The sequence below is a fragment of the Jaculus jaculus genome, chromosome 2 (assembly GCF_020740685.1).
Source record: "Jaculus jaculus isolate mJacJac1 chromosome 2, mJacJac1.mat.Y.cur, whole genome shotgun sequence".
NCBI lineage: Eukaryota > Metazoa > Chordata > Mammalia > Rodentia > Dipodidae > Jaculus > Jaculus jaculus.
The window spans coordinates 115,990,821-116,000,314 of record NC_059103.1 but is presented as its reverse complement, the minus strand read 5'-3'; the positions used below and the strand labels follow the sequence as shown (position 1 = coordinate 116,000,314).

The 9,494-nt window shown below is 45.0% G+C and overlaps 1 pseudogene; it reads left to right on the top strand.

Annotated features, from left to right (window-relative positions):
- Positions 1 to 6,220: 6,220 nt before the first annotated feature.
- On the top strand, positions 6,221 to 7,484 carry LOC101615603 (annotated as a pseudogene).
- The last annotated feature ends 2,010 nt before the right edge of the window (positions 7,485 to 9,494 follow it).

Genomic DNA, 9,494 nt, shown 5'->3' with positions numbered 1-9,494 from the left:
GGAGGCAGAGGTAGGAGGACTGCTGTGAGTTAATGGCCAGCCTGGGACTACAGAGTAATTCCAGGTCAGTCCAGGCTACAGTGAGACCCTATGGGGGGCGGGGGGGGGGGAGGGAGCAGCACAGAACTAACCTCCCAAAGCAGCTGGGAGAAGCCCATGATAGCCACACAAGCAGCTGTTGAGCAACACACTGATGAAATAATGTGGCAGGGGCTGGAGAGATGGCTTAGCGGTTAAGGCCTTTGCCTGCAAAGCCAAATGACCTCGGCTCAATTCCTCAGGATCCACGTAAGCCAGATGCACAAGGTGGCTCATATGTCTGGAGTTTGTTTGCAGTCAGGAGGCCCTGGCATGCCCATTCTTTCTCTCTTTCTGCCTTTCTCTGTCGCTCTCTCAAATAAATTAATTACATTAAAAAAAAAAAAAAGAGGCTGGAGAGATGGCTTAGCAGTTAAGTGCTTGCCTGTGAAACCTAAGGAACCTGGTTCAAGACTCAATTCCCCAAGACCCATGTTAGCCAGATGTACGTGTCTGGAGTTCATTTGCAGTGGCTGAAAGACCTGGTGCACCCGTTCTCTCTATCTGCCTCTTTCTCTCTCTGTCTGTTGCTGTCAAATAAATAAAAATAAACAAAAAAATGTTTTTAAAGAAAAACAAAGAAATATTGTGTCAGGCAGGTGGATGGAGCAGGAGTGAGTCACAGTAGCTATGTGCTGGGGATTTGGAGGTCCACTGTGACTGAATGTTTCTAATGCTTTATAAGCACAGCCTCAACTAGTCTTCACTGCGGGTAACTATGCTGGTGAGCTGGGAGAAACACTGCTCTTTCTCTCCTTTCCAGAGCCTCAGTGCAGCTACAAGGATGAAAACGTGCCCAGATACCACAAGGCAGTAAAGGCACACACCATATGAGTGGAAAAGACAAGACAGCTAGCTTAAGCTTAAATGGCGTTCCAGGGAGGACACAGGTGTTTTTAGGCTGGGGCTGAAAGTTCAGGTTGGCTACAAAGACATTAAGATGAATGGGGCAGCAGTCTTCCGGGGAACTCTCAGGCTGCAGATACAAAGAGAAAAACAGTAGGCGCCCCAAAGGGGATCCCAGGAAAGCGTATTTACTCACTCACTGGGTGAAGAGTGCTAAACCTCTGCTGTGCTCCTGGTACTTACTTGCATGCTCTCTAGAGAAGAAAAATGATGATAGGAACAGACAAAACTCCTTGATGCCATGGACTTTAGAATCCTTCAGGGAGTGCACAAGAATGTGGCCTACACAGAGACGCATCCAGCACTGGTACCCTCTTCACAAGAATGGATGCTCAGTGTGCGACACGCCCTCCAAAGGATGGGGAAGGCTTTCTAGCAGGCAAACTGTAGGACAGGCCTCAAGCCCAGTGGAAATGACTCCAGAATGCTCAGCGGGCCTTGTCCACTGTGAAGCAGGATTAGAGCAGCAGTTTGGAAAAGAGGGCCCCATCCACAGCCATGAACTAGCTCTTGAAGGATGAATCGTAAGAAAGAGTGAAAAGACAGACTAAGAGACAGCAAAGGCAGCATGGACCCAGATCCCCAGGGGGAAATTATTCTGAAATGGGCCTTGAGGAAAAAAACATATTCTTGCTATCCTCAGAGTTTTGTATATATGAATCATCTCAGGCCAGGGATGTAAGACATTTGCTCAAGGTCTCACTGCTTGAAAAATTAGGGGAAAATAGATAAATCCTGGGCCCTTACTCTTCAAGTATCTGAGGCCCTTGAACATCAAGTTTAATGTTTGGGCATTAATTTTATAAGACTAGCTGGGCATGGTGGCACACACTTTTAATTCCAGCACTCGAGAGGCAGAGATGGGAGGATCGCTGTGAGTTTGAGGCCACCCTGAGAATACACAGTGAATTCCAGGTCAGCCTTGGCTAGAGTGACACCCTACCTCTAAAACAAACAAACAAAAAACAAACAACAAAAAAAAAACTTGGTAGAAGGTAAACTGTAATTTGAGAAATTTCTGTGGTAAACATGTGTTAAAATTTTGTTTCTCTTTCTGCCTGCTCACAAAGCCAGTGGAAAAATGTCAATGCTGTTTAGAACACTGGCTGAATTTGTCAGGATGTATTGTATGTGTTTGATCTGTGTAACATTGACTTGAGTTTTAAATGCTAACGACCAACGTTAGTCAAAAGAAAATGCAGACTCTGTGTGGGATTGCTGTGCTGGGTTTGTGCATATCATCTTTGGGAGCTCAGTCCAGGATTTGCGACCGTCAGCTCAGATGCATCTCAATCAAGGTCAGGAGGAACAAGGCTAAACTGGGAAGGAAGCTGGTAAGCTCCAGGCATCTCCCTTGTTCTCCTGACCAGGGGAAGCTCCCAGCCATGGTTAGCTCCACTCAATTCCCCAACTGGTTTTCTTCTCCTCCTCTTTGATAAGGCCCCCCTCCTTCCCTGGGGGCAGCCCTCACTGTCCCCATGAACAGCAGACCTCACTGACCTCAGAAGAACTCATCTTAAGTTCCTCAGAGATCTAGATAGAGTGTACTGGGCCATTGGTCCAGGACTGGTTCATGTTTACAGACTGTGGCTTGAGGAGGTGAAACCCTGCGCAGTGGGGGATTCCACAGGAGGCCAGGCCCCACAACCCCGTGACCTGCACTAGCTAGCAAAGGACAGGGTGGCGGCAGAGAGACGCCACAGCCAGACACCATGAACCTGTGCCTTGCTTGTCGTCCTTAGTTGGTCCAAAGGCTGAAGATAGCTTACTGGTTACAGATACTTAAGAGATACTTGCTAGTTACTGTGTTTGTCAGTATATTCTAGTTTGTTTCTGGTTTTAGAGACAATAAGATGTTTTACCTGTAGATACCTTTTCGGTTTCTGTGTTGCATTTGGTACATTACTGCAGGCATTTTTTTTTTTTTTTTGCTTTTTTTTTTTTTTAAATGTTTATTTGTTAGAGTGGGGGTGGGGTGGGGAGAGAGCGAGAATGGGCGTCCCAGGGCCTCCAGCCACTGCAAAGGAACTCCAGACATGTGTGTCCCCTTGTGCATCCGGCTGACGTGGGTCCTGGGCAATTGAACCTTGGTCGTTTAGCTTTGCAGGCAAGCGCCTTAGCCACTAAGCAATCCCTCCAGCCCAGCCTTTTCTTTTAAAAAAAAATATTTTATTTTTATTCATTTGAGAGAGAAATAGAGAGAGTAGGTGCGCCAGGGCCTCCACCCACTGCAAATGAACTCCAGGTCTGTGCACTCCCCTGTGCATCCAGCTTACATGGGTCCTGGGGAATTGGACCTGGATCCTTTGGCTTTGCAGGCAAGTGCCTTAACTGCTAAGCCATCTCTCCAGCCTATCTCTCCAGTGGTTTGCTTTTTTTTTTTTTTTTTTTTGAGAGCGACAGACACAGAGAGAAAGACAGAGGGAGAGAGAGAATGGGCACGCCAGGGCTTCCAGCCTCTGCAAACGAACTCCAGACGCGTGCGCCCCCTTGTGCATCTAGCTAACGTGGGACCTGGGGAACCGATCCTCGAACCGGGGTCCTTAGGCTTCACAGGCAAGCACTTAACCACTAAGCCATCTCTCCAGCCCGTGGTTTGCTTTTTTGAGGTAGGGTCTCACTTTAGTGCAGGCTATCCTGGAGCACAATCTGTAGTCCCAGGCTGGCCTCAAACTCACAGTGACCCATCCTACCTCTGCCTCCCAAGTGCTAGGATTAAAGGTGTGTGCCACCACATCCAGCTACAGTTGGCCTTTTTAATTTTTTTATTGTCAAGGTAGGGTCTTGCTCTGGTCTAGGCTGAGTTGGTATTCTTTTTAAAAAATATTTTATTCTTTTTTTAAAATTTTTTTTGGTTTATTTTTATTTATTTATTTGAAAGCAACAGACAGAGAAAGAGGTAGAGTGAGAGGGAGAGAATGGGCGCGCCAGGGCTTCCAGCCACTGCAGACGAATTCCAGATGCGTGCGCCCCCTTGTGCATCTGGCTAACGTGGGTCCTGGGGAATGGAGCCTTGAACCGGGGTCCTTAGGCTTCACAGGCAAGCGCTTAACCGCTAAGCCATCTCTCCAGCCCAAATATTTTATTCTTATTGAGAAAGAGAGAAGATAGAAAATGGGTACACCAGGGTCTCTAGCCATTGCAAACGAACTCCAGATGCATGTGCCACCATGTGCATCTGGCTTATATGGCTAGGGAATCAAACCTGGGTCCTTAGGCTTTGCAGACAAGCGCCTTATTCACTAAGCCATCTCTCTAGCCCCTAAATTGGCTTTCTTTTTTTTTGGCGGGGGGTGGGGGCGACAGACAAAGAGGCAGATAGATACAGAATGGGCATGTCAGGACCTCCAGCTACTGCAAACGAACTCCAGATGCATGCACCCCCTTGTGCATCTGGCTTACATAGGTTCTGGGGAATCAAGCCTCAAACTGGGGTCCTTAGGCTTCACAGGCAAGCATTTAACCACTAAGCCATCTCTCAGCCCAAGTCGGCATTTTTTTTTTTTTTGGCATTTTTAATCCCGACAGCCCAACAGATTTGAATGGAGAATTATTGCATTCTTTTTAGTACAGAGGTATTTGTTTTTCTTTTGTCAGTACTGCTTCAGGCTAAAGGGTACTTAGAGGCTAAATGTGTGGCCAGGACATGTCATAAGCAGGGCTCCATAAGCAATCAGTCATAGATCCTACACAGAAGAGCAAATATTTTGTCACATTGTAGAGAATCTAAATTCACCAGGTGTAGTGGTGCACCGTATACCTTTAATCCCAGCACTTGGGAAGGAGGACTGCTGTGAATTACAGGCCACCCTGACTACATAGAGACTACATATTCCAGGTCAGCCTGGGCTAGAGTAAGACCCTACCTGGGGGGGGGGGGGAGGGGGACCAAAAAATCCTAAATCCATAGGGTTCCATCAGTAAGGATTTAAATCCATAGATTCTATTCAGTCACACTGGTATGGATCTAAATCCTTTGGCTTTGTAGAGTCATATTGGCAAGAGTCGAAAGTCAGTTGACCCTGGGAAACAGGAACTTACATTGCAAGATTACACTGGTATGGTGGTTCCAACCTAGGCACCTTTTGAGGCCTTGGTTGCTGGCTGTGGGAACAGATACAGAGCACAAGACCTCTTCTCATAGAGGAGCCCAGGCCCTGCTAGAAATGTCTCGATGGAGTAGTTAAGGCTTGTATTTAGAGCTCCTTTGGTAAGTTTAAATCTGTAGACCCCAGCTTCCAAGTACAATCCTTCAAGTGCCCTATGTATAGGCTCTCTTGGCTCAAAAATGCTCTTTCACCTCAGTACTCTTGGCTGCTGTGAGACCACGTGAACCCTGGCTTGGAACATGATCTTGAGGCCTCCATGGACCTGCTTTTCTAACTAAATAAAAGTGCCACAGAAGGATGCTGAGACTTTAAATCAGTATCAAGACACCTGAGATTTTTATTGTTTTTTTTCTACCTTACGATAATGTAAATTAGACCAATAAATTGCCATTTACTGTTTAAAGTTAATGGCAAGAAAGGGTTGGGTACCCACCCCCTTGTCTCCGACCCCAAGCAGAGTTTTACATGACCTCCAGACCTTCTCTTGAGGCAAAAATGGCCACTTGTCTTTGGGACAAGAAAAAGGAGAATGAGAATAGCAAGTAGTTTTGGTTTTCTCTTATCTGAGGGTACTACTAAAGCTTTGTTAGAATGCAGTTCTCAAGATTTTTGTGAAACAGAAAAAGGAACATAAATAGCAAGTAACAACCAGATATAACTAAGGTTTACAGTGAGCTAGAAATCTTATAATTTAACATGTGAACAGATAATCCGAATTTGTTACATGGTATCATGAATGTTATTCAAATATGTAATAGCTAGGTTTATAATTCAGGTTTTGTAAAACAAAGACCTCCAAGCCACTTAGAGGATCATTGGGAGTGGTGAGATTCTGCTAGGTATAGCGGCTCACATCCTTAAGCCAAGCACCAGGCATCTGCGTGATTATTAGGAACCACATGATTCTGCTGGGTGTGGAGACTCACCTTCTTAATCCCAGCACTTGAGAGGAAGAGGCAGCAAGATCAGGAGTTATAAGCCAGCCTGCCTCACTGATGCTACCAAATTAACTTAGGGGATACTACTCATAATGTCTTGAAACAGAAGTGACAAGATTTTATTCTTAGTTCCCTTTTTACCAAAACCATTTCTGGGTGTTTTAAAATCATTGGTAAGAATTATTTCCAATGACTTCAGAACACTACTCAAAATGTCATCCAACAGGAGTCAGATTTGTCTTGACCAGATCTGGGATCCAGCAGGTGTGCACCAGACAAAGTATGGCAAAGTCCAGATACACGGGACTGTACACTCATGTTTATAATGACTGTAGTAATGTACACCGGTCCAGCCCAGACCGGGGATCCAGAGCGCTTCCTACCAAGCCAAGAGAGGGGCAGATGCCTGGAGGAGCTCAGTTTGTTAGCTAGGAATTAAACAAGCAACTTAAGGAATTTTTGAAGAATGACTTGACAAATCTTCTTCAGGATGGAGAAGAGTTGATGGGTGAGAGAGTCCTGAAGTTACACTCAGCCGTGGGAAGACTACCGATTCTCCAGCAAAGTGCTAGCTGGAATCTGTGCCTACCTCAGCAGACACTGGGTTTGTCGTGAACGCGATGAAGGACGAAAGGAACACATGAAATCTATTCACTTGCATTGGTGACATGGCGAGACTGTCTGTTTAGGCCACTGAATAAACAGGTAACAAATGCTGTCTTAAAATGATTGAAAAGGAAAGAAATGGGGAAACCATCAATACGAGGCTGATTAGCGGAGTTGTGCAATCTTAAGTGGAATTCGGGTGGAATGAAGACAATGCATCTGCAAAGGGCCCTACATTCGCAGTGTGTAAAGAATCCTTTGAATCTCCATGTTTGCCTGGCACAGAGAGATTTTATGCCAGAGAGTACTGAACTCTTGCAGCAGAAACCAGTTACTGAATGTATGAGGAAGGCAGAGGCGCATCTGCTTGAGGAACAGCCGATAGTCTAGGTTTACCTCCATGAAAGCACACAGGATGAGCCAGCAAGGAAGTGAGAGCAGGTCCTCATCAAAAAACACTTGGAAATTTTCCACACAGGATTTGAAGAAACTGCTAGAGACACACATTCATAATCAGGGTCTTGCAGCATTGAGAAGTGGCTTTAAATGACCCCCAAAATGTATGTATAGAGAGTTCTGGATGTTCATAAAAAATACAACGCCCTGATGGTATCAGCATTCAACAATGATGGCTGCACTTGATAAGGCTTGTGGTTGCTTCATAAACAACAATGCAGTTACCAAAATGGCCCAACAACTCAAGTTCACAGCAGCCAGTCTGCCACCATCTAGACCTCCCTTTTTAACACTGAGAGCACGACTCCCATCAGCTGGTCTCAGACCACAGCAGAACTGCTCAGGACTGATACATGTCAAGTCTATAAGTATGAACAGCAATGCCATTTAGCCTAAGAACAGAGGGGACTGAACCTTCCATGCTGAGGGCTGCATACTACTGCATTTAAATCAATACACTGGCTACCTGATGAACAGCTGTCATCTGAGGCAGCACCTGTAATGCTGGCAGCACTTTGAGAGCAAGTGTGAATGAACCCACCTGTAATCCGCTATGGAAAACCATTTGTATAGTGTGGTTCAGTTTTTTATTTATTTGTGTGTGTGTGTGTTTCTTTTCTTAATGTGTGAAAATAAAATTAAAGGATTTCTGTCAAAAAAAAAAAAAAAGGAATTATTTCCAAGGTTGTTATGTTTTGCCTGTATTTACAAATCCATGCTTTTGTTCAAGACTGGTGTAACTGTCCTGAGTGTTTAATAACCGTATGTAGAAGCCAAAGCCAATTGAAGACATCACAGCTATAAAGGACAACCAATATTTTGGACCCTAGAGACAATAGGACACTCCTAATGGAAAGAAAAACACTTGTAAGACCGTTTCACTTGCAGGTGGTCAGGGACAGAGCACAGAGAGGCAATAAGGAGACGCCATTCTGCCCATCTTGGGAAAACTGAAACTTCCATCTGATCCTATCTGTCCAAGATGGCTGCCAGGGCCACGCCCACCAGGAACTCCCTCCTTCTTCAGCTTGGCTTCTCTGGGTCAGCCCAGTTCAGGAACCAGTCAGATCTTGGCCTTCCTAGGTCATCCCCTTGGGTCCAAATCAATCAGGTCTCTGCTTAATACACTTGAGCCTGATGGAGCTCACTCTGATTGGATGCCTAATCTATCTATCTATCTATCTATCTATCTATCTATCTATCTATCTATCTATCTATCTATCTATCTTTTTGTATTTCAAGGTGGAGTCTCACTCTTGCCCAGGCTGACCTGGAACTCACTATGTAGTCTCAGCATGGCCTAGAACTAATGGTGATCCTCCTACTTCTGCCTCCCGAGTGCTGGGATTAAAGGCATGCACCACCGTACCCAGCTCTGATCCATATTTTCAAAGACTATTACCCCACATGGCCCAGCCCACTCTTCTCACCTTCACTGGATAGTCTTCTTGTCTTCCATCTGTGTCATGCTTCAAGCTACCTTCTCACTTTGATTATATGTAAGGTTTATCATTTATCTTTCAGTCCATCGGTATTTCCTTTATTTGTTTGTTTGATTTGTTTGAGGTAGGGCCTCACTTTAGCCCAGGCTGACCTGGAATTCACTATGTGGTCTCAGGGTGGCCTTGAACTCATGGTGATTCTCCTACCTCAGCCTCCGGAGTGCTAGCATTAAAGGCGTACACTGCCACACCTGGCCTTTTACTATTTCTTAATCCTCTCTGATCTATTATTTGAAGGGGCTTCTATGTCCAATCGTGTGTGTGTGTGTGTGTGTGTGTGTGTAATTATGCTAGCCTTTTCCTAGATATCAGTTTCCCCTAAACTCAGTATTTCATAGTTGATTCTTCTAGACTCTGTGTTTTATCAATTCTTTGTTAAAAATAGCATATAGATATAAAACTGGGGTTCATAAGTTTGGGAGATCCCTCTGGAACCCCAAAATCCTGCATCACCAACATGTTATATAACTCTGGCAAATCATCTGTTCTCTTGATCACAGAGATTATGGAAGCTCAGAGGTTGTACTTTAGACAATGCACAGTCTGGAGGAGAGTCAGAACACAGGGTAAGATCCTCAATGCTTCTGAGAGAAGACACAACTCATACTAGCAGGTGTCACAGTGCTGAGCCATACAGCTCCTCCCAGATCCCTAAAAGTCTAAGAGGGCCACAACTAACCTTAAAAACACAACTTATGGCATAGAGACTGGAGTTTCATTCCCCAGTACACACGTAAAGCTAGATGCACAAAGTGGTACTTGCATCTGGAGTTCATTTGCAGTGGCTGGAGGCCCTGGCACAACCATTCTCTTTGTCTCTCTTCTATCTCTCTCTGCTTGCAAATAAATAATAAAAAGCTTGAATAAAAACAAAAACAAAACAACAACCTCTCAATTCA